At 47.0% G+C, this 19,681-nt stretch overlaps 1 long non-coding RNA gene across 3 annotated transcripts in view; it reads left to right on the top strand.

Moving 5' to 3' along the window:
• Positions 1–9,957, top strand: part of LOC118222830 — a 162,565-nt gene extending 152,608 nt beyond the window's left edge. The window contains exons 4-5 of one of the 3 annotated variants that reach the window (XR_004764339.1): positions 9,060–9,138; positions 9,509–9,957. This is a non-coding gene — a long non-coding RNA (uncharacterized LOC118222830). Of the gene's footprint in view, positions 1–4,448; positions 4,929–9,059; positions 9,139–9,508 lie in introns of those variants that run through there. The other 2 variants (XR_004764338.1, XR_004764340.1) reach the window with 2 other exon arrangements.
• Positions 9,958–19,681: the final 9,724 nt, after the last annotated feature.

Here is a 19,681-nt window from a genome sequence, read left to right as displayed (position 1 = left end):
AAATATATGAGCCCCATGTTGAGCTGGTTCCTGCCAGTCAGCCCCAGTGGACTTTTTAACATCAGTAACAAGCAAAGCATCCCTGACAGAGGCTGCTACCGACAAAATATTACATAACACGCTTTGTTGAGCCCCCCAACCCCCCCCCCCCCCCCCATCTGGGATTTTTACCCTCAATCTCACTCCAGTTCTCTCACCATTATGTTACGTGGCCATGCAAGACCATATTTAATTCTGCCAAACCTCAGTACTATAAATGAAGAGTTGGTAGCAGTGAGCTCTTTATGGGCTGAGAAATAGTGTGTAGCGCGTCTGTTAAGGGTCTCACAGCCATTTTGCAGCAGGGCGGTTCAAATCACACAAACAATTTCATTCAGAAAAAAAAAAACCTCTTAGAGAAAAACCTCGTATTTCCTGCCCACAGAAAGCATTGAGATTCAGGGAATGGGTTTAGGCACAATGCTCTCCCCTTCTCTCACTCCGACTTTCTTGTTCAACTTTTTTTTCCCCCCTCCTTTTTTCCCTCCCCTTTTCTCTCTCTCTCTGTTTTTCTCTCTGCTCTGCATTCACACCGACAGACTGTGGGAGAAAAGCTCACCTCCGTTGCTGATTGAGAGCAGCTGCTTATTCAAAGCAATTCATATTTATTTATATAACTTCCACTCGTTCGAGCTCCCCTTTCATCTGACACCCAGGAAAAGAGCGAGGGATGACCCCATCTCCCTCTCTTTGTGTGAAGTGATGTATGGGTGGCAGGCACACAAAGGAGAGGGGTGATCAGCGCCATCATGGCTGACAGCACACCTGCTCCGCTCATCTCCCTCTTTCTGCCGCGCCGTGCTGATTGGGATTTTTTTGTTGTTGTTCTTTTTTGTGCTTTGATAATAAATTTCTCGATGAAATTGGGTGACTCGACTTTCAACAATGTCGTAAATTCACCGTCTCCCTCCATATCCAGCTAATCGGACCCACATGACCACCATGAATACTACTGACTGAGATAACTGATGAGACTGAGATAACTGATGAGACTGAGATAACTGATGAGACTGAGATAACTGATGAGACTGAGACAACTGAGGAATCCATTTTTAAAAATCAAATACCTTTTGGCGGAAGGATTATTTTATAGTGCATTTTTTTTTACAATTGCACTGATTAACAACAATGGACTGAGCAAATCCTGAATAACACTATGATACTGAAGATACCATACTGAAATAACATAATGATATTTTGCTGTTAATATGTTTCTGTTATAGTAGCTCCGTAAAGTTTTGCAAGTTTCAATCAGGGCTCATAATAAACATGAAAATGACTCTATTTCCAAATATAAAAAAGAGTCTGTGACCAGTATGGAAGAGTTGGGGTGAATTACAGTGAAGCTGTGATCTAAACCACTGGTTTTCCCCACTAAATATAAATGTTTTCCATTAGGAAAGTATTAGTTTTCTTTCATTAAACCACAGGAGATTGCCACATTGACCCACGGGATCAATAACATGACAAGCTTTTCAGAAAAATGTGAAAATGTTAATATGCACAAATTGACCTATGTTATCACAACGTTTCATGTGTAAAACATTTTGTGAAATGAAATGCTTGAATATTAATGGCATATTGACGTGTTGTCAAGAATGAATAAAATATGTATTTTGGCTTGTTAGCTACTGTGGATCGCTACAGTACAAACAAAAGGAATGTAAAATGGCTTTGAGGCTAAAGGGTGTGGTTCAGTCAGTAAAGGTGTGATGCAGGTAAAGGTGTGAGCAGACCAGTCAGTAAAGGTGTGATGCAGGTAAAGGTGTGAGCAGACCAGTCAGTAAAGGTGTGGTGCAGGTAAAGGTGTGGTGCAGGTAAAGGTGTGAGCAGACCAGTCAGTAAAGGTGTGTTGCAGGTAAAGGTGTGGTGCAGGCCAGACCCTGTGGCTGAGATATCGCTGGTGCAGCTATTGTTGGGGTCATTAGCCATGTGTAGTGTGGGTGTGAGCCAGCCACCTTCCTTTGGTTCCATAAATTGTAACTGCTCATTATACTTTAATGGTTTTCATTTTTCATGAAGTAATTATACAGGCACTACCAAAAAACAGCTTTTGCTTGGTGTTTTTGGTGTTTTTTTATAATCGGTTTGCTTCTCTCCTTACCTGTGTGAAACAGTATTCAGGTGCACACCAAAATATTCCTAAATTGTGGAGCCTTTTGGTAGATTCATTGATATATTATTGGCTGACAGAACATAAAACAGGAAGTCAGTCTTTTCCACATGTATTTTCCAGGGCTGTGTCTGAAACAGCTTGCTTGCCTACTGTTGACTGTAAAAGTTCCATACGTTTTTTCTGTTTTTGTTTTCTTCAAACTTGACAAGATGCAAAAATAATTATGATGTGGGCCTTGTGGTATCTGAAAATCTGCAAGTAGAATCATATAATTCCAAACTGCTGCTGTGTCCAACATTGCTGTAGTTCATATGTGTGTATCAGATATATCTGAACAGTGTCACAGGTAATTTACCTGTATTGCTGCGCACAAAATGGCTCCCTCAGCCCAGTCGGATGAGCGATTTAAGCAAAACCTCCGGGTCTAAAGACTCACTTTCAGCATAAACACCATGTTTCACGTTGATTTGGCAAAATGGCTGAAGGTGGGGAGGATTCTGAAGATGTTTATCTTCGGCCTGAATGTGCAGAAATGCGTGTTTTTGTTGACGTGAGGAGTGTAATTACAGGGGACTGGAGTGCAGCTTTGACTGAGGTGAACCCGGTTAGGGGAGGAAGATACCGGCAGCCGGAAATAATATCAGAGTAACTTTTTCCGGGCAAAAGCAAGTGCGCTTTTGACAGACATTCAAAAAGCAACAGCAGTCACAGCTGAGACCCCATTCAGGGGCATGTGTTCGCCTTGGACTGACAGCAGTGAATGATTTCATCAACGTTTCAGTGAATCTAAAAACTAGCCTGCAAAAGCTATTACACTCAAAATTCAGTTGAATAATTCATAGTAATAAATCGCAAATGGATTTAATTGAGATGTAAGGTCATAAAGTCCATTTCTATGAAAGGGGCCCATGAAATGTTGAAATAGGCTGTCTTCGATCAGCCCCACCACACACACACAAACACAGGCACACATGGACACGCACAAGCACACGCACACACACACACACACACACATACACCACTACCACCACTTTAGAATGAGTAAGGCCAGTCAGAAAGGGCAACACTGTAAGTCCTGAAAACTGAAAATTTTATTTTCTAGCACAAGATGATTCATCACCTGTGTGATCACATAGCCCTGACTTGAGAAAGCAGCGCATTGGGTGTTATATTGATAGGCACCTCCTCATTGGGTGTGATATTGATTAGTCACCTCCTCATTGGGTGTTATATTGATTAGGCACCTCCTCATTGGGTGTTATATTGATTAGGCACCTCTTCATTGGGTGTTATATTGATAGGTACCTCCTCATTGGGTGTTATATTGAGTAGGCACCTCCTCATTGGGTGTTATATTGATTAGGCACCTCCTCATTGGGTGTTATATTGATAGGTACCTCCTCATTGGGTGTTATATTGATAGGCATCTCCTCATTGGGTGTTTTATTGATTAGGCACCTCCTCATTGGGTGTTATATTGATTAGGCACCTCCTCATTGGGTGTTATATTGATTAGGCACCTCCTCATTGGGTGTGATATTGATTAGTCACCTCCTCATTGGGTGTTATATTGATTAGGCACCTCCTCACGATGCAGTCTGGTATCCTCCTGGGTCCAACGAACAGGGTCTCAGGGTGTGAGGTTGATACCCCCAATGGTGAGAAATACCCCCAGCATTAGCTAGCATGGTGGAGGCTAACTAGCCCACTGCCCTTTCTTTCCACAGCTTTCTGTGCTAGCCCACTGCACATGCTCGCTAAGCAGCTGAGCCTGGTTACTGCACCTGGCTGCAGTGTAATCTGCATAATGTTGCGAGGTCAGAGCTAATAGGAAACACATGCACAGGTTAGGGTTAGGGTTACTGCCCAGTGGGGCATTAGCAGCAGTCATCATGTTGATTCATGCTGCAATGCAGATGTGCATCCATTTACGAAGCAGCTACATTCTAGAGAAGCCATTTCCAAAGCAAAATTTTGTAAACCGAACAGAAATTATTATTGGTTTAATAAGGATACATTCCAGACTATAAATTGTTGGCAGCAATAATTGTGGTTTGGTTTTTTTCTTTTTTCTTTTTTTTCATGGGAAAACATTGGTGACAGCATGTTTACCAAATGAAATGATTAGTTTGATTGAAAATACAGTTAGGATTCGATAAAACATCAGTTTTATTAAACTTCTGAAAGTGAAATAATGTTATCCTGGTGACAGAGCCTGTGCTTCTCCTGTGTTCTGGGCAGTCTGTAAAACTGCGCTCACAGCGGCTGTGTCTCTCCCGCCCCTGGGTTACAGGTCATCCATTTTGAGCTGGGAGGAAATGGCCCTGCGTTTGCCTGCAGCGAGGCCTGCGGTGGATTTCCCTTCAGCTCATTACAGCCGCGGAATGAGAAATCAAAGGCACGGTGCTCACATTAATCAGCTCTGCCCCGGCCAGGGCACACACTGCAGAACGAGGCTACAGAGAGTCACTGTGCTTATGATAGCTGCTATACATAACAGTGCATTGCATTGCAGTACATTACATTATGTGCACTTAGCACAAACGCGTATCTTATAGGCTAATGCGCAGCAGTGGAGAACACCAGTGCTACTCTCAGGAATATAAGAAGTGCCGTATCGCCAAGCAGGCACGGTAGACCCATTTATAATCAATAAGTGTAATGTTAACTGAACAAAGCAACAATTTGTGTTGCAGCAAAAAGGAAATATTTCTATTATGGAAAACGGAGAAAAACGAAGTGCAGTGAATGAGGGTCTTGGGAGTCTGTGTGCAGTCTGGGGAGTTGAGGTGCAGTCTGGGGAGTCTGTGTGCAGTCTGGGGAGTTGAGGTGCAGTCTGGGGAGTCGGGGTGCAGTCTGGGGAGTCGGGGTGCAGTCTGGGGAGTCGGGGTGCAGTCTGGGGAGTCTGTGTGCAGTCTGGGGAGTCTGTGTGCAGTCTGGGGAGTCGGGGTGCAGTCTGAGGAGTTGGGGTGCGGTCTGGGGAGTCAGGGTGCAGTCTGGGGAGTTGGGGTGCGGTCTGCGGTGTAATGCACAAAATGCAGTGTTGTTATTGTCCAAACTGCATTGAATAGCACATCCCTTGTATCATTAACTGTTTAATATTATAAAGGAATTAAATTTTTCCTAATCTTCTTGAAGTGACAAATCTAGCACTAGACCTAAAAGTTGTTTCAAAGACTGATGGTAAAATATTGTTTTGTGAATTTCAGAAAAATGTCCCAGAAATTTCCCCAGAAAATGAGTGATCAGGGGCACAATTTGTCCCCTGAAATGTTTTATTTCCTTCGCTGTGTGGAATGGCGTCCGAGTTTAATCAGAAACGGGGTTGAGTTGGGGGGGTGTGTTCATTAGGACCGCAGCCTGCTGGAAGCGGACGTCGCACGCGCTCATGCCTCCGACTCCAGACGGGAGCGGAGATGCAGCGTTCCGCGGGCGAACGGGGGGGGGGGGGGGCGCTGATGAGGAGCGGGGGTAAAATTAGGACCCTTCCTCTTGGGCCCCCCTGCCGCGATGGCGCAGCGGCGGTCCGTCCCGCGCGGTGGTTGAGGACGGCGGCGGCGGCGGCGCTCTCCGCGGGGTTTCATCCGCGCGGTAAAGGCCATTAAACAGCCAATTAAAACTCACTAATTAAGGAGTGAGCGTGGCGAGCGGGCTGCCTCGGCCCCGCCCACAGGCGCCAGCGGGGCCCTGATTGAGAGCGGAACGGCGGTACAGACGGAAAGTTCTGAGCCCTGTGAGAGAGCAGAGTTAGCGGAGTTAGCGGATGATGAGTGTGAGCAGTTGAACGCCGCCTCGGGCAGGGCCGGAGTTTATTAGTCTCCTGCTTCGCTCTTCCGCCATCTCATGATGTGTGATCCGCTCGCTGATTGGCTGAACACTGATGGTTTTTGGAGGGGGGGGGGGTGATGGGGACACCGTGCTGAATGTAGCGGGATGGAAACACAAAGGAGAGGCTGGCTCATTTCCATGAGTCTCAACTTCTCCTTTTCAATACTGCAGGAAAGAGCTGAGCTCTGAAGTGCTTTTCAATTCTTTAAAATGTAGATGGATGAGCATAATGGTGTTATTCCAGCCTATTTAATTCTGTCTGTTAGTCTGTAATAAAGTACAGAGGTGTAACAGCATCTGGGTTTGAGTGTGATGTGTCATTATGGAGCTTGGCTGAGGTTAGCAGAGATTAGCAGGGGCTGAGCACGAGCAGCCCGAGGCCTGAGCTCTCTCACAGCGCGAGACGTTCGCTGATCTCACTGCTCTGCCTGATTGTACTGTCCCTTCCCATCACTGCTGGGGCCTCTGCAGTTGGTCCAGAATTCAGCACTGCCTGGTTCAGCCCAGAGCACTTCAGCACTGCCTGGTTCAGCCCAGAGAACTTCAGTACTGCCCAGTTCAGCCCAGAGCACTTCAGCACTGCCTGATTCAGCCCAGAGCACTTCAGTACTGCCCTGATTCAGCCCAGAGAACTTCAGTACTGCCCTGATTCAGCCCAGAGAACTTCAGTACTGCCCTGATTCACCCCAGAGAACTTCAGTACTGCCCTGATTCAGCCCAGAGAACTTCAGTACTGCCCTGATTCAGCCCAGAGAACTTCAGCACTGCCTGGTTCAGCCCAGAGAACTTCAGCACTGCCTGGTTCAGCCCAGAGAACTTCAGTACTGCCCTGATTCAGCCCAGAGAACTTCAGTACTGCCCTGATTCAGCCCAGAGAACTTCAGCACTGCCTGGTTCAGCCCAGAGAACTTCAGTACTGCCCTGATTCAGCCCAGAGAACTTCAGTACTGCCCTGATTCAGCCCAGAGAACTTCAGCACTGCCTGGTTCAGCCCAGAGAACTTCAGTACTGCCCTGATTCAGCCCAGAGAACTTCAGTACTGCCCTGATTCAGCCCAGAGAACTTCAGTACTGCCCTGATTCAGCCCAGAGAACTTCAGCACTGCCTGGTTCAGCCCAGAGAACTTCAGTACTGCCCTGATTCAGCCCAGAGAACTTCAGTACTGCCCTGATTCAGCCCAGAGAACTTCAGTACTGCCCTGATTCAGCCCAGAGAACTTCAGCACTGCCCTGATTCAGCCCAGAGAACTTCAGTACTGCCCAGTTCAGCCTGGAGAACCCCCCCCCCCCCCCCCCCATGTACATATCCAAGTCCAGTCTCACCAAGAGAGACCCAGGGTGATAAAAGCGTGTGAATTAATTTGAAATAATTCAGTTTATAACTCCTTTCCACTGCAATCCAACAAGGCAATCCCCTGTGGTCTGCTTGACTGTGATTAAGCAAAGGGCTCTTTATCAGCTAAAAGCCTTCCCTACAGGTGTGGCTCATGAGCTCTTATTTCAGTCCTGGTTCTGTTTTTACTTTTATGTGAATATTAAAGATTATAAGCACTCTTGTGCTGTTTTATTTTTGTGTGAATTTTAAAGGTTATAAGCACTTTTGTGCTGTGCTGTGTGTGTATGTGTATGGATCAGGTTTGTGTGTGTGGATCAAGTGCGTGTGTTTGTGTGTGTGTGTGGATCAGGTGTGTGAGTGTGTGTGTGTGTGTGTGGATCAGGTGTGTGAGTGTGTGTGTGTGTGTGTGTGTGGATCAGGTGTGTGTGTGTGGATCAGGTGTGTGTGTGTGTGTGTGGATCAGGTGTGTGAGTGTGTGTGTGTGTGGATCAGGTGTGTGTGTGTGTGTGGATCAGGTGTGTGAGTGTGTGTGTGTGTGTGTGTGTGTGTGTGTGCAGGCAGGTATCTCCATCACGCTGGGCCTCAGGAGGCCAGCAGCTCTCTGAATAATAAACATCAGATCAGTGTGATGCTAATGAAGACAGATGGAGGACGGAGGGAGAAAAAGAGATTTATTTTCCACTGCGGGTCACAATGTAATTGTTACCTCAATTATGGACAATAAAGACTGGAGTGACGGGGAATTCTGGGACACTCCAGGTCCGTGTGACCGGGGTGCTAATGTCTGTTTCAGCCTTCATGATGTAGAGCCACAGAGCCGTCACCCCACCATCGCCTCACCATCGCCTCACCATCGCCCCACCATCACCCCACCATCACCCCACCATCACCCCACCATCGCCTCACCATCACCCCACCATCACCCCACCATCACCCCACCATCACCTCACCATCACCCCACCATCACCCCACCATCGCCCCACCATCGCCTCACCATCACCCCACCATCACCCCACCATCACCCCACCATCGCCTCACCATCACCCCACCATCGCCCCACCATCGCCCCACCATCGCCCCACCATCGCCTCACCATCACCCCACCATCACCCCACCATCACCCCACCATCACCCCACCATCGCCCCACCATCACCTCACCATCACCCCACCATCGCCTCACCATCACCCCACCATCACCCCACCATCACCCCACCATCACCCCACCATCACCTCACCATCACCCCACCATCACCTCACCATCACCCCACCATCGCCTCACCATTGCCCCGCAATGGACACATCTGCCTGATTTTGGGGGTGTGAGTGACATTAGTTTTGGGGTTTGGATGCGAGCGGCGTTAGTTTTGGGGGGATTGGATGTCAGCAGTGTAATTAATAATTCATATCTGGTTATGTTTACTAGTTTGCATTATGATGCATATCAGGTTATTTGTGAGGTTGGGTTATTTGTTGAAAGGTTGAGTTATAATGCACGTCAGGTGATTTGTTTTATGAAGCTGGGTTATTTGTTGAAAGGTTGGGTTATAATGCATACCAGGTCATTTACTTTGCATTATTTGTTGAAAGGTTGGGTTAAAATGCATGCCAGGTGATTTGCTTTGTGAGGTTGGGTTATTTTCTACTGGTGGCTCCCGGTGGAATGTGTGTGAGACAGAGTCCACTGCAAGGGCACCACCCAGAGTGACCCAGAACCTTCCGTTCATTATCTCCCCTCTGCAGGCTTTTCAATTAGAGTGATTTATTGCGGTTGGATAATGGATTTACAATAACCAAAGCTCTGATGGCATGCATGTGTCGGGTGAGTAGAGCTGTGTGTGTGTGTGTAGTGGTCATTAATGTGTGTGTGTGTGTGTGTGAAGGTCATTCGTGTGTGTGAGAGAGCGAGAGTATTGCGCAATGGTCTTTAGTGTGAGTGTATGTGTTTGTGTGAGGGTGTCTGTGTCTCTCTCTACTATACCATTTTTCTTCTAATCTCACTTTCTCTCTCTCTCTCTCCCTCCCTCCCCTCTCTCTCCCTCCCTCCCTCCCTCCCTTCCTCCCCACTCTCCCTCCCTCCCTCCCTCCCCACTCTCTCTCTTTCTCTCCCTCCCTCCCTCCCTCCCCACTCTCTCCTCTCTCTCTCTCTGTCCCTTGCTCCTGGTCCTTATGGATTCTTCCTCATGTGGCAGCTCAGTGGGATCACTCAGAGACATTGTTGTTTGTTCTTGTGCTGAAGACACTTCCTCCTAATTAAAAAAGAGTTCCTGCTGCCCCCGACAGAGAGCAGACACCAGGAGACACTGCCAGCTTGGTGCCTTCAGAATTTTTCTGTGGAAAACAAAAGCAAAGAAGAGGAATTTATGCTGAGATTTGGGATGTGACCCCCTCAGGGCAGTCCCGTGAGCTCTGGAGTCATTAGGGGTGACTGCACCCTGGCGAAAGATGACAATGACCAAACCGTGAGAAAGTATTATTTTAAAAATGACTGATTATTCCACATTTTGCTGATTATAACGAATGTTTACTGATTACAGCCCTATTAAGGAAATGAATCGGGTGGTTGCTGGTTTGATTCCTAGGTTAGCTGTTGCACCTTTTAGTTTGTAACCCACATTTTTTCAGTAAATATATCCAAAAGCCTGACATACAAATTATTCCGTGGACTATCCAAGTCAGAAATAATAATGGCAGCAATGACACTGCTACTGTTTTCACTGTGCACAAATAAAAACGTGCGACTTCTCGACGCTCGCAGATCTCCCGGGGGAACTGATTCACAGACAGAACAGTCTTGCTGTTTTGATTGGATTCTTCAGAGACTGTTTTTTGTTGAGAGACTGGATAAAGAGTGTGTTTTTCCTGCGCGTAGCCGCGGAGGCTGTGTTGCTATATTTAGCGGCTGGGGTGCGCGGTGTAGCGCTCCTTTCCACAGGCCCAGGCAGGGTGCTAAGCTGCTAATTGCGCTGGCGCGCCAGGCTTCACCTTTTAGTGTGTTTTAATAAGCAGCGTCTCGCTTAGCGTCGCTTCACGTTTAATTAGCGCTGCGTTCCTTAGCGGCTTTTCCTGTTCCGCGCGCTTAAAGATTCTCCGCCGCGCTCAGCAAACCTTTTTACTTTTTTTTTTTTTTTTTTTTTAAAGCAGCAAAAATATCCAGCAGGTGAAATGAATATGTGAATAATAAGTGACTTAGGAAATAAATAAAGTGGTGGGCATTAACTGTAAAATACCCATTAAGCCAAACAAATGCACATATTTGATAAGCAAACAAGCAATTATGGTAAAGAGCTGGGGAAGGAGCTGGGTTCTGTAAATAAGCTGCAAGCTGATTGGATGCCGCCTCAGTGTTAGAGATTTACATCAGAGCCACTCGTCTAGACTGCATGACACCTTTCCCTCTGTGCACTGTTTGTGTATGTGTGTGTGTGTGTGCATAGGTGTGTGTGTGTGTGCGCATGCGGGCGTGGATGTGTGTGTTTGTGTGCGTGGTGTGTGTGTGTGTGTGTGTATGTGTGCGTAGGTGTGTGCGTTTGTGTGCGCATGCGGGCGTGGATGTGTATGTGTTTGTGTACGTGGTGTGTGTGCGTAGGTGTGTGCGTTTGTGTGCGCATGCGGGCGTGGATGTGTATGTGTTTGTGTACGTGGTGTGTGTGTGTGTGCGTAGGTGTGTGTGTGTGCGCATGCGGGCGTGGATGTGTATGTGTTTGTGTACGTGGTGTGTGTGTGTGTGCGCATGCGGGCGTGGATGTGTATGTGTTTGTGTACGTGGTGTGTGTGTGTGTGCGCATGCGGGCGTGGATGTGTATGTGTTTGTGTACGTGGTGTGTGTGTGTGTGTGCGTAGGTGTGTGTGTGTGAGCATGCGGGCGTGGATGTGTATGTGTTTGTGTACGTGGTGTGTGTGTGTGTGCGTAGATGTGTGTGTGTGCGCATGCGGGCGTGGATGTGTATGTGTTTGTGTACGTGGTGTGTGTGTGTGTGCGTAGGTGTGTGTGTGTGCGTGTGTGTGTGTGTGTGCGCATGCGGGTGTGGATGTGTGTGTTTGTGTGCGTGGTGTGTGTGTGTGTGTGTGCGTAGGTGTGTGTGTTTGTGTGCATCTGTGTAAGTAGGTGTGTGTGTGCTTATGTGTGTTTGTGTATATGTGTGTGCGGCGCGTATGTGTGTGTGTGTTTGCGTGTTTGCGTTAGGGTTAAGGTTAGGGTTAGGGTTTAGGTTAGGGTTAGGTTTAGGGTCATCTCACAGCTAGAAGGTCCTGAGTTAGAATCCCAGCATGTCTGCGTGGGTTTCCCCTAGGAACTCTGGTTTCCATAGTCCAAACACATGTAGATTAGGCTCATTGGAGAGTCAAAATCTAAATAGTCTAAATTGGTTTGTAATTGGTGAAAGTGTGGACACATGGCCACTTAAACTAACCATTTGTAAGATAATGATGCATTCAAAGACAAAGCAAATGATAATGAGCTAAACCTGGATTATGTTAATAGGTTTAATGAAAAAATTATTGTGTTCAACAACCTTAAGATCCCATTGATTCATCTCAGTGTTTAATTAGGTCAGTTAAAAAATAGTGTGCCTCTTTTTATGTAATTGTTATTGCATAATAGCACAATAAGCACACTGTGAACATGGGGTTTTTATTCTTAATGGTAAGCCCTTGCTATTTCTGACATAATGTGGCTTAAGAGGCTAAATAATCCCTCTAAACATGAAAAGCACCTAATTAAAAAAAATGAAGAGCTTGTTAAATTTCTGGGATTGCAGCTGTGGCTGGAGCAGGAAGCAGCACACTGTCTGCAGGACTGAGGTCTGAATGTGAGACTGAATGGCAGCCCTGTGATTGGTCATCTGTCCTGCGTGTGTTCCTGCCTCCACCCAATGCATGCTGGGATATGCTCCAGCCCCCCCAACTACCCCCCCCCGGGCAGGAATACATGGTTTAGAAAATGGATGGCTGCCCACATGTTTCTGCGTCTCAGTATTCAGAGTTAGGAGTAACTGGAGGAGGATGATATGCTCTGTATTGGAGTGATGTTTTTGTATTTCTCAGAATGAGAGGACTCATACCGCAGCGTCTGTGAGATCCCTGTGACAGGGCAACTCCTGGCTGGGGGGTAAAAGCCATTCAATATAATTTACACCTTTTCATACAGACTCGAAACATGCTTTATTTTCAGTAAGAATAATGGATGCTCTTCCTTTAGAATCCAGGCCATTTATCCTAAACCTGTACACTACCAGTTTATGAATTAGGAGCGAGTAATATGCATTAATTGACATGAGTATTCTGCAAGCTAAAAGCTATTGCTCTTAAATGGAAAAGCCTAAATTTCACAACTATACAGGCAGGTGAACGAAAGAAATGGCATCATGTATGAGCATTAGAGAAGATAACTCATAACTTAAGAGACAAACAGAATGTGATTAGGGAGTTTGGAACCATTTTTTATTTATCATTGTTCTGCCTGATTATAGGTCAGAATCAGTCAGCAGGACAGCAGTGGGAGGGTCGGATCGGTCATGTGATCAGAGATTGAGTACTGATGGCCGGGTGGTCAGGGAGAATTCCGCCCCATTGTTTCACCTCCATTCATCCAGAGATCATCATTTCTCCTCCACACAATCCCCCCCTAGGCCCAGGCTTCGACTCGCCCCCCGCCTCCCGCTGGGGGCCAGCGCCGGTCTGAGCCCACTCAGGCCGGGAGGGCAGACGGGGGAGGGGGGGGTGGGTGGGGTGCCCACAAGGTGAAGATTCAATTTGTCACTTCAGAGGGACGCATCTGATCCAGAGGCTAATCCTGTCTGTGCCTTTCACACCTCGAAATCCGTCTGTCTGGCTGCGCCTGTCTCTCTGTCTGTCTGTCTGGGACGGGCTCTGAAGGGCACACAGATAAATCTGGGACAGATGAGCACTGGTGACCCCTGCAAAACGCTCAGGTTGAACCCTGACCAAAAAAATCTCTTACCTGCGTTTACATTCAGGCATTTAGCGTAAATGAGAGCTGTTGTATTGATGTGACATGTCATATATTTGTGTTTTGTTTTGCGTATTGTGATTGTTTGGAATGGAAGTGGCCACCAACTGAATTTCCCTAAAATGGAATAATTCAGCAGCTCTTGACAGGAGCAGATTCTCATATCAGAGCGATGTTGAAAAGCTTTATTAACACACAGAGGTTTGGGTGCTAAATGAAGACAGTGAGCCCTCAGTATGACGGTATAGAGCAGTGCTCTGATCCACCCAGCTATGCTGTTCTCACTGAGCAGACGCTCTTATCCAGAGTGACTTATCCTTAAAATGGGCAGGAGCAGCCACCTCCCCCCCACCCCAGCTCCGTCTTCAGGTGCAAGGAAGTAGAGGTCTGTTTGAGCAGAGCGGTCAGTGTCTGCACAGAGCGGTCAGTGTTTGCACAGAGCGGTCAGTGTTTGGCAGAGCGGTCAGTGTTTGAGCAGAGCGGTCAGTGTTTGCTGTTTGCACAGAGTGGTCAGTGTCTGCACAGAGCGGTCAGTGTTTGAGCAGAGCGGTCAGTGTTTGCATGTTTGTGTTGATGAGTTATCTTATCCTCTCATCTCTGATGTTTAGAGCAGGCCCTGCCCCCCCCCCCCCCCCCCCATCCCGTGATGGAAGCAACAGACAGAAAGCTCGGCTAAACAGAGCTGGCGTCTCGGTGCCAGTGCTGCCGCGCGCTCGGGGAACGCAGAGCTAGGACACAGCTCTGCCAACAGGAGCATAAATTACCCAAATCTGCTCCCCACTTTAATGTGCCTGAGATTGGATACATACATCATAGATCTAATAATTCCCCCCAAACCAATCTGCTGAGCAAAAACACACGCAGTGTAAACTCTGGACAAGATTTACTGGAGCATTGTGGCTCTGGAGGCCTCCCCCAGGCTGCAGACAGAAGAGGAGATTCGGAATTTAAGCAGCTTTGAAATGAAAAATTAACAGCAGCATCTTCTGTTTAAAAAAGTAAATAATCAATGAGAAAGTATTTTGGATATTTTTTCCCTCCTGGAAAGGTTTAAATATGAATATGGTTTATGTGATGGATGTGGAACAGTAACACTGTTTTGAGATTTTAAGAGGAAAAAGGCATCCAAACAAGAAAATAAAGAAATACATTTATTGTCTGGGAACTGCCTACAAAAGCGAGCTGTTTTGATATCGCAGATGATCCAGAATGTTCTGTAGAGGCTGTTGTGACATTATGGCGCTGGTGACAGCATTTAATGCCCAAGGTGCTTTTGATTCTCTGACACCGTGCCACAAACATGGCAGACAGCAGCGGGGGGGGAAAATGACTGCCTGGCAACACGTAGGGGACGGCTTTTCCAAGACTTGAAAAGTCTGAGAAGTGACAAGCTTGTGAATGTTTTTCTTTGCGTCTTCATACAGATTTTCCTTTAAATCTGTGCACATTGATGCTAATAAACTGAAATAGTAGCCGCTAGCTCTTAAAGTAACATAATCGTCTGAAGTTATATGGTTTGTGATGCATGTGTTGTTGGCTATGGTGTTATTTAATATTAGATACTCAGATGTTTAAGTGAAAATATCCTTCATAGCTTGGAGAGCAGTTAGCTAAGTGATGCTAATAATGTGAGAGATGCCAGTATTTAAAATGCACTACCGTGCTGTAGCCATCATTGATATGAATATACTGTACACAGATGTGCTTTTGCACATCCTAGAGAAATTATTTTATTCCAGAAACACACTATAAGTGTGGGGATATGCTAAACATGTAGGAATGTACGAATGGACAAGAACAATATTTTCTTTGCATTTTTGTTTGATTTTGTGCGACCCTAAGCGCAGCGTCTTCTCCTGCTTTAAATGACGTGGTGTGGGTGACTGGAATGAATGGCTTTCTGGGGGAAGGTTTATCCCTCGCAGAAACGTCACAGGGACAGCTCCCAGACGCTCACAGTCCTGATGTACAACGGGCTGCTCTGCACTGGTCCCCATTGTGCAGTAAGTCAACAGATATTCTGTCTGAGGACTAACACTCTGCACTGAGGGAGCAGGGGATTCTGGGATAGCATGCCTCATAGCTCATTCTGTCCTGTCTGCTGACGGTTAAGGTTATGAGAAGGGTGAGGCGTTGGGGTTTGCACACACAGTCACACACATCAGTGCTGCAGTTTCATCATCACATTATATGGGCCTGCATTCAGCCAACATTTATCACTGGCTGTGTGTGTGCGCATGTGTGCGTGTGTGTCTGTGTGTGTGTTTGCGTGCGTATGTATGTGTCTGCGTGTGTGTGTTTGTGTGCGTGCGTGTGTATGTGTGTGTGTGTATATGCTTGTGTGTGTGTGTGCATGTGTGTGTGTGCATGTATGTGTATATGTGTCTGCGTGTGTGTTTGTGTGTGTTTGTGTGCGTAATTATGTGTGTGTGTATGTGTATATGCTTGTGTGTGTGTGTGTGTGCGTATGTGTGTGTGTGTGCATGTATGTGTATATCTGTATGTGCGTGTGTGTGCATGTGTGCATATGTATGTGTGTGTGTGTGCCTATGTATGTGAGTGAGTGAGTGCATGTGTGTGTGTGTGCGTGTGTGTGTGTGTGTGTGTATGTGTGTGTGCGTATGTATGTGTGTGCGTATGTGTGTGTATGTGTATATGCTTGTGTGTGTGTGTGTGTGTGTGCGTGTGTGTGTGTGCGCGTTTGTATGTGAGTGTGTGTCTGTGCTTATGTATGTGAGTGTGTGTGTGTGTGTGTGTGTGTGCGGATGTGTGTGTATGTGCTTCAATTACTCCATTCTGTTTTCCTTCTTAAAATAGAAAAACAGGCATCGCTGGCTGTAATGCTCATATCCTACGCTTCACACCACAATGCCCATTACACTAATATTGTTTCAGATGGTTTCCATGGAGATGCATCTCATTGGATGTATCAAAGTCTGGGGGCCGGGGTTAAATGGAAACTTTGACCCGCCCACTAATCACAAATTAAACAGCTGCCACCCCAGGGCCTGGGGGACGGAGAGAGAACAGAGGCTGCCCTCTGGAAAAGGTCTGAAGTTTGTGATTAGCACGCAGGTGAAAGCTGAGATTGATTTGATCTCTGCCTTAATTGAATTTTTACAGAAATGAAAGGATAAACGGCCGGCTCTGAGTTTCAGCCGAGTTCTCCTCTGCAGGAACGTTTACAGCAGAAATGCTAACAGCAGAAATGCTAACAGCGGAAACACGGCGGTAACGCTAACAGCAGAAACGCTAACAGCAGAAATGCTAACAGCAGAAACGCTAACAGCAGAAATGCTAACAGCAGAAATGCTAACAGCAGAAACGCTAACAGCAGAAATGCTAACAGCGGAAACGCTAACAGCAGAAACACTAATGGCGGAAATGCTGGCAGAAGCTTGGTCTGCGTGAAGCACAGGAAGATTTACACCTTTACGCCACTTTAACCACACGGGTTTATGAAGACTTATTTAAGAAAGCATCTTTTTAGGGGGCCCGTGTTCCCCGTGCCTCCCCCCTGCTGTGTAAACGCGGAGCGGTGGGTCGTAATGGGGCAGGTTTGGGGGCAGATTTGTGGGCATACGTTCTGGTTTGGGCTCCTGCGGTGTTTACAGTCAGACGTAAAAGGGGGGGAGGGGGGGAGGTCATAAAGCAGCTCCGCACTCTGCTGAAGTCTGCACATCACACCACCCTTTATGAGCACAGCCATTTCATATCAGACCAGAGCTCCTGTCCGCTGCTCTCTCTCTCTCTCACTCACTCACTCTCACTGACCCTCTTCCTCTCTCTTTCTCTCTCTCACTGACCCTCTCTCTCTTTTTACATTGCGTTTATTTGGCAGACGCTTTTATCCAAAGCGACGTACAATAAGTGCATACCGGAGGTCATTGGAACGAGTACAAAACACTGATAAGGTACAATACTCATTATGTATCTGTGTGTGTGCGCGCACATGCGCGTCTGTGTGTGTGTGTGTGTGTGCGTGTGTGCGCATGTGTGTGTCTGTGTGTGTGTGCGTGTCTGTGTGCGTGTGTGTGTGTGTGCGTGTGTGTGCGTGCGTGCGTGTGTGTGTGTGTGCGTGCGTGCGCGTGTGTGTGTCTGTGTGTGTGTGTGTGTGTGTGTGTGTGCGTGCGTGTGCGTGTGTGTGTCTGTGTGCGTGTGTGTGTGTGTGCGTGTGTGCGCGTGTGTGTGTCTGTGTGCGTGTGTGTGTGTGTGTGTGTGTGTGTGCGCGCGTGTGTGTCTGTGTGCGTGTGTGTGTGTGTGCGTGTGTGTGTGTCTGTGTGTGTGTGCGTGTGTGTGTGCGTGTCTGTGTGTGCGTGTGTCTGTGTGCGTGCGTGCGTGCGCGTGCGCGTGTGCGTGTCTGTGTGTGCATATTAGTGGGCGTGTGGAAGGAGCAGTGTTTGCAGGAAGTAGTGTGGCTGTGTGACCTTATGAATCTCAGCACTGCGCTCCCCTAATGATGCTAGCGGCTCGTATCAATTACAGCGGGAAGACTTCCCCTGGGAGAGAGAAACAGAGGGAGGAGGGAAGGGAAAGAGCGAGGGATGCAGTGAAAAGAGAGAGAGTCCAGTAATTCCTTTTAAAGCTGAAGGCGAGCGCCTGGCGATAGTTTCATGATAAATGGCGGAGGGATGAGAACAGGTCCCTGTGCGCGAGGAGGGGCTGGAGACCAGCGAGCGAGGGCGGGGCCTCCCAAATCCCCCGCTCCCCCCCGCCACCCCACCTCCCCCCCTGCCCGTTCTGCCCACATGTCCAGCCCCCCCCCCCCCCCCAAACACTCTGCCCACATGTCCAGGCCCGCTCCCCCCCCCCCCCCCCCCCTTACCCCCCACCCCACCCGCTCTGCCCACACGTCCAGGCTGGTGATTAATGGCCCTGTCCCTCTGCAGACCCTGCTGCTCGTTTAATAGCCCTCTATTTATGAGGACATGAAATTCCTGGCCGCAGTCAGTCAGTGTATAAATCATCTCTGCCTTACCTGTACCTGTGCTCAGTCTCAGGTCCCCACTCCTCCGCTCTGTTATTCCTCTTCTTCTCATCTTCCTCTGACTCATATTAATTATATGATCACAGTGCCATGGTCCTCTCTCTTGCTCTCTCTCTCGCTCTCCCTGTCTTGAATCACATTTTATTTACAGTCGCAGAGGTGAAAAGAACATTTTTCATTTTTGGCAGTTGTTGTTAGAGCTCATTCAGATGGTCCTCTCCAGGTATTTACACTTGTTTGTGCGAAGCCACTGTTGTGGTGTTTAATCCATGTTGGACTCAGAGCAGTAGAGTGTGATCTGATTCAGGATCTGCATGAATATGTATCATACCCAGGATGTGGGCTCTGTATCAGCACAGACGTGCAGCAGTTATGCCATCATCCTGCTCCAGTGAGAGATTAGATTGTTTACGTGCTTTCAATTACCATAGATTTGATTTCATTATGCAAAAATGTAAATCGGATAAACAATAAAAGCTTTGGTTTTGACAGTGCAGGTGGTTATGGGAGAGTAAATGGTGCGGTGTGTTCAGCCCTGTGTAGCCTGAGCACAGTGTGTCAGGAACCTGAATCCCTGAAACCTGAATCAGAGAAACCTGAATCCCTGAAACCTGAATCCCAGGAACCTGAATCACAGGAACCTGAATCACAGGCACCTGAATCCCAGATCTGGCCCTTAAATGACATATTTTAGATTTCAACTCCATTATTACAAATGCAGGCTGGGACTGTTTTGTAATTTAAAAAAAAATAAAAACAGATACATGATTAATAATTTGTGGCCATGTCAAATCAGCGGAACAGGATTCAATGTAGGTTTCAAACTTTAAAAATTATAACAAATAAATTTGCTCTGAGCAGAATAAATTGAAACCGGAACCTGGACCTGAACCTGAATTCTGAACATAAACCGGGACAGAAACAGAACATAAACCAGAACTAAAATCAGTGCTGTCACAGCATCTTCAGAACCAAAAGAGCTCTTAGGCTGAACAAAAAAATAAAATAAATAAATATGCAAAACCATGGCTGTACAGTTCCAGAGCCACAGCAAGGTCAGCGCTTTTAAATGTGAATCCCCGCATCTGTGCTCCACTGAGTGGGCTGCTACACAATGTCTGGCCTGCAAATGCAGTTTGTCCTGTCTGTGATCCTGCCAAAACCAACCAGACTAGGACCACAAACCTCTGACAAGATTACACAGTAAATACACAACCATGTACGCACACACACACACACACACACACACACACACATATGCACACCCGCATACACACACACACACACACATACACACATGCATACACACATGCACAAAAGCACAAACATACACATACACACACATGAACACACAATATACACATAGGCGCATGTAAATATGCATAAAACAAATCCACAAACATGCAA

Source organism: Anguilla anguilla, chromosome 3 (genome assembly GCF_013347855.1).
Source record: "Anguilla anguilla isolate fAngAng1 chromosome 3, fAngAng1.pri, whole genome shotgun sequence".
In the NCBI taxonomy this organism is placed as follows: domain Eukaryota; kingdom Metazoa; phylum Chordata; class Actinopteri; order Anguilliformes; family Anguillidae; genus Anguilla; species Anguilla anguilla.
This window is presented reverse-complemented; position numbering and strand designations above follow the sequence as displayed.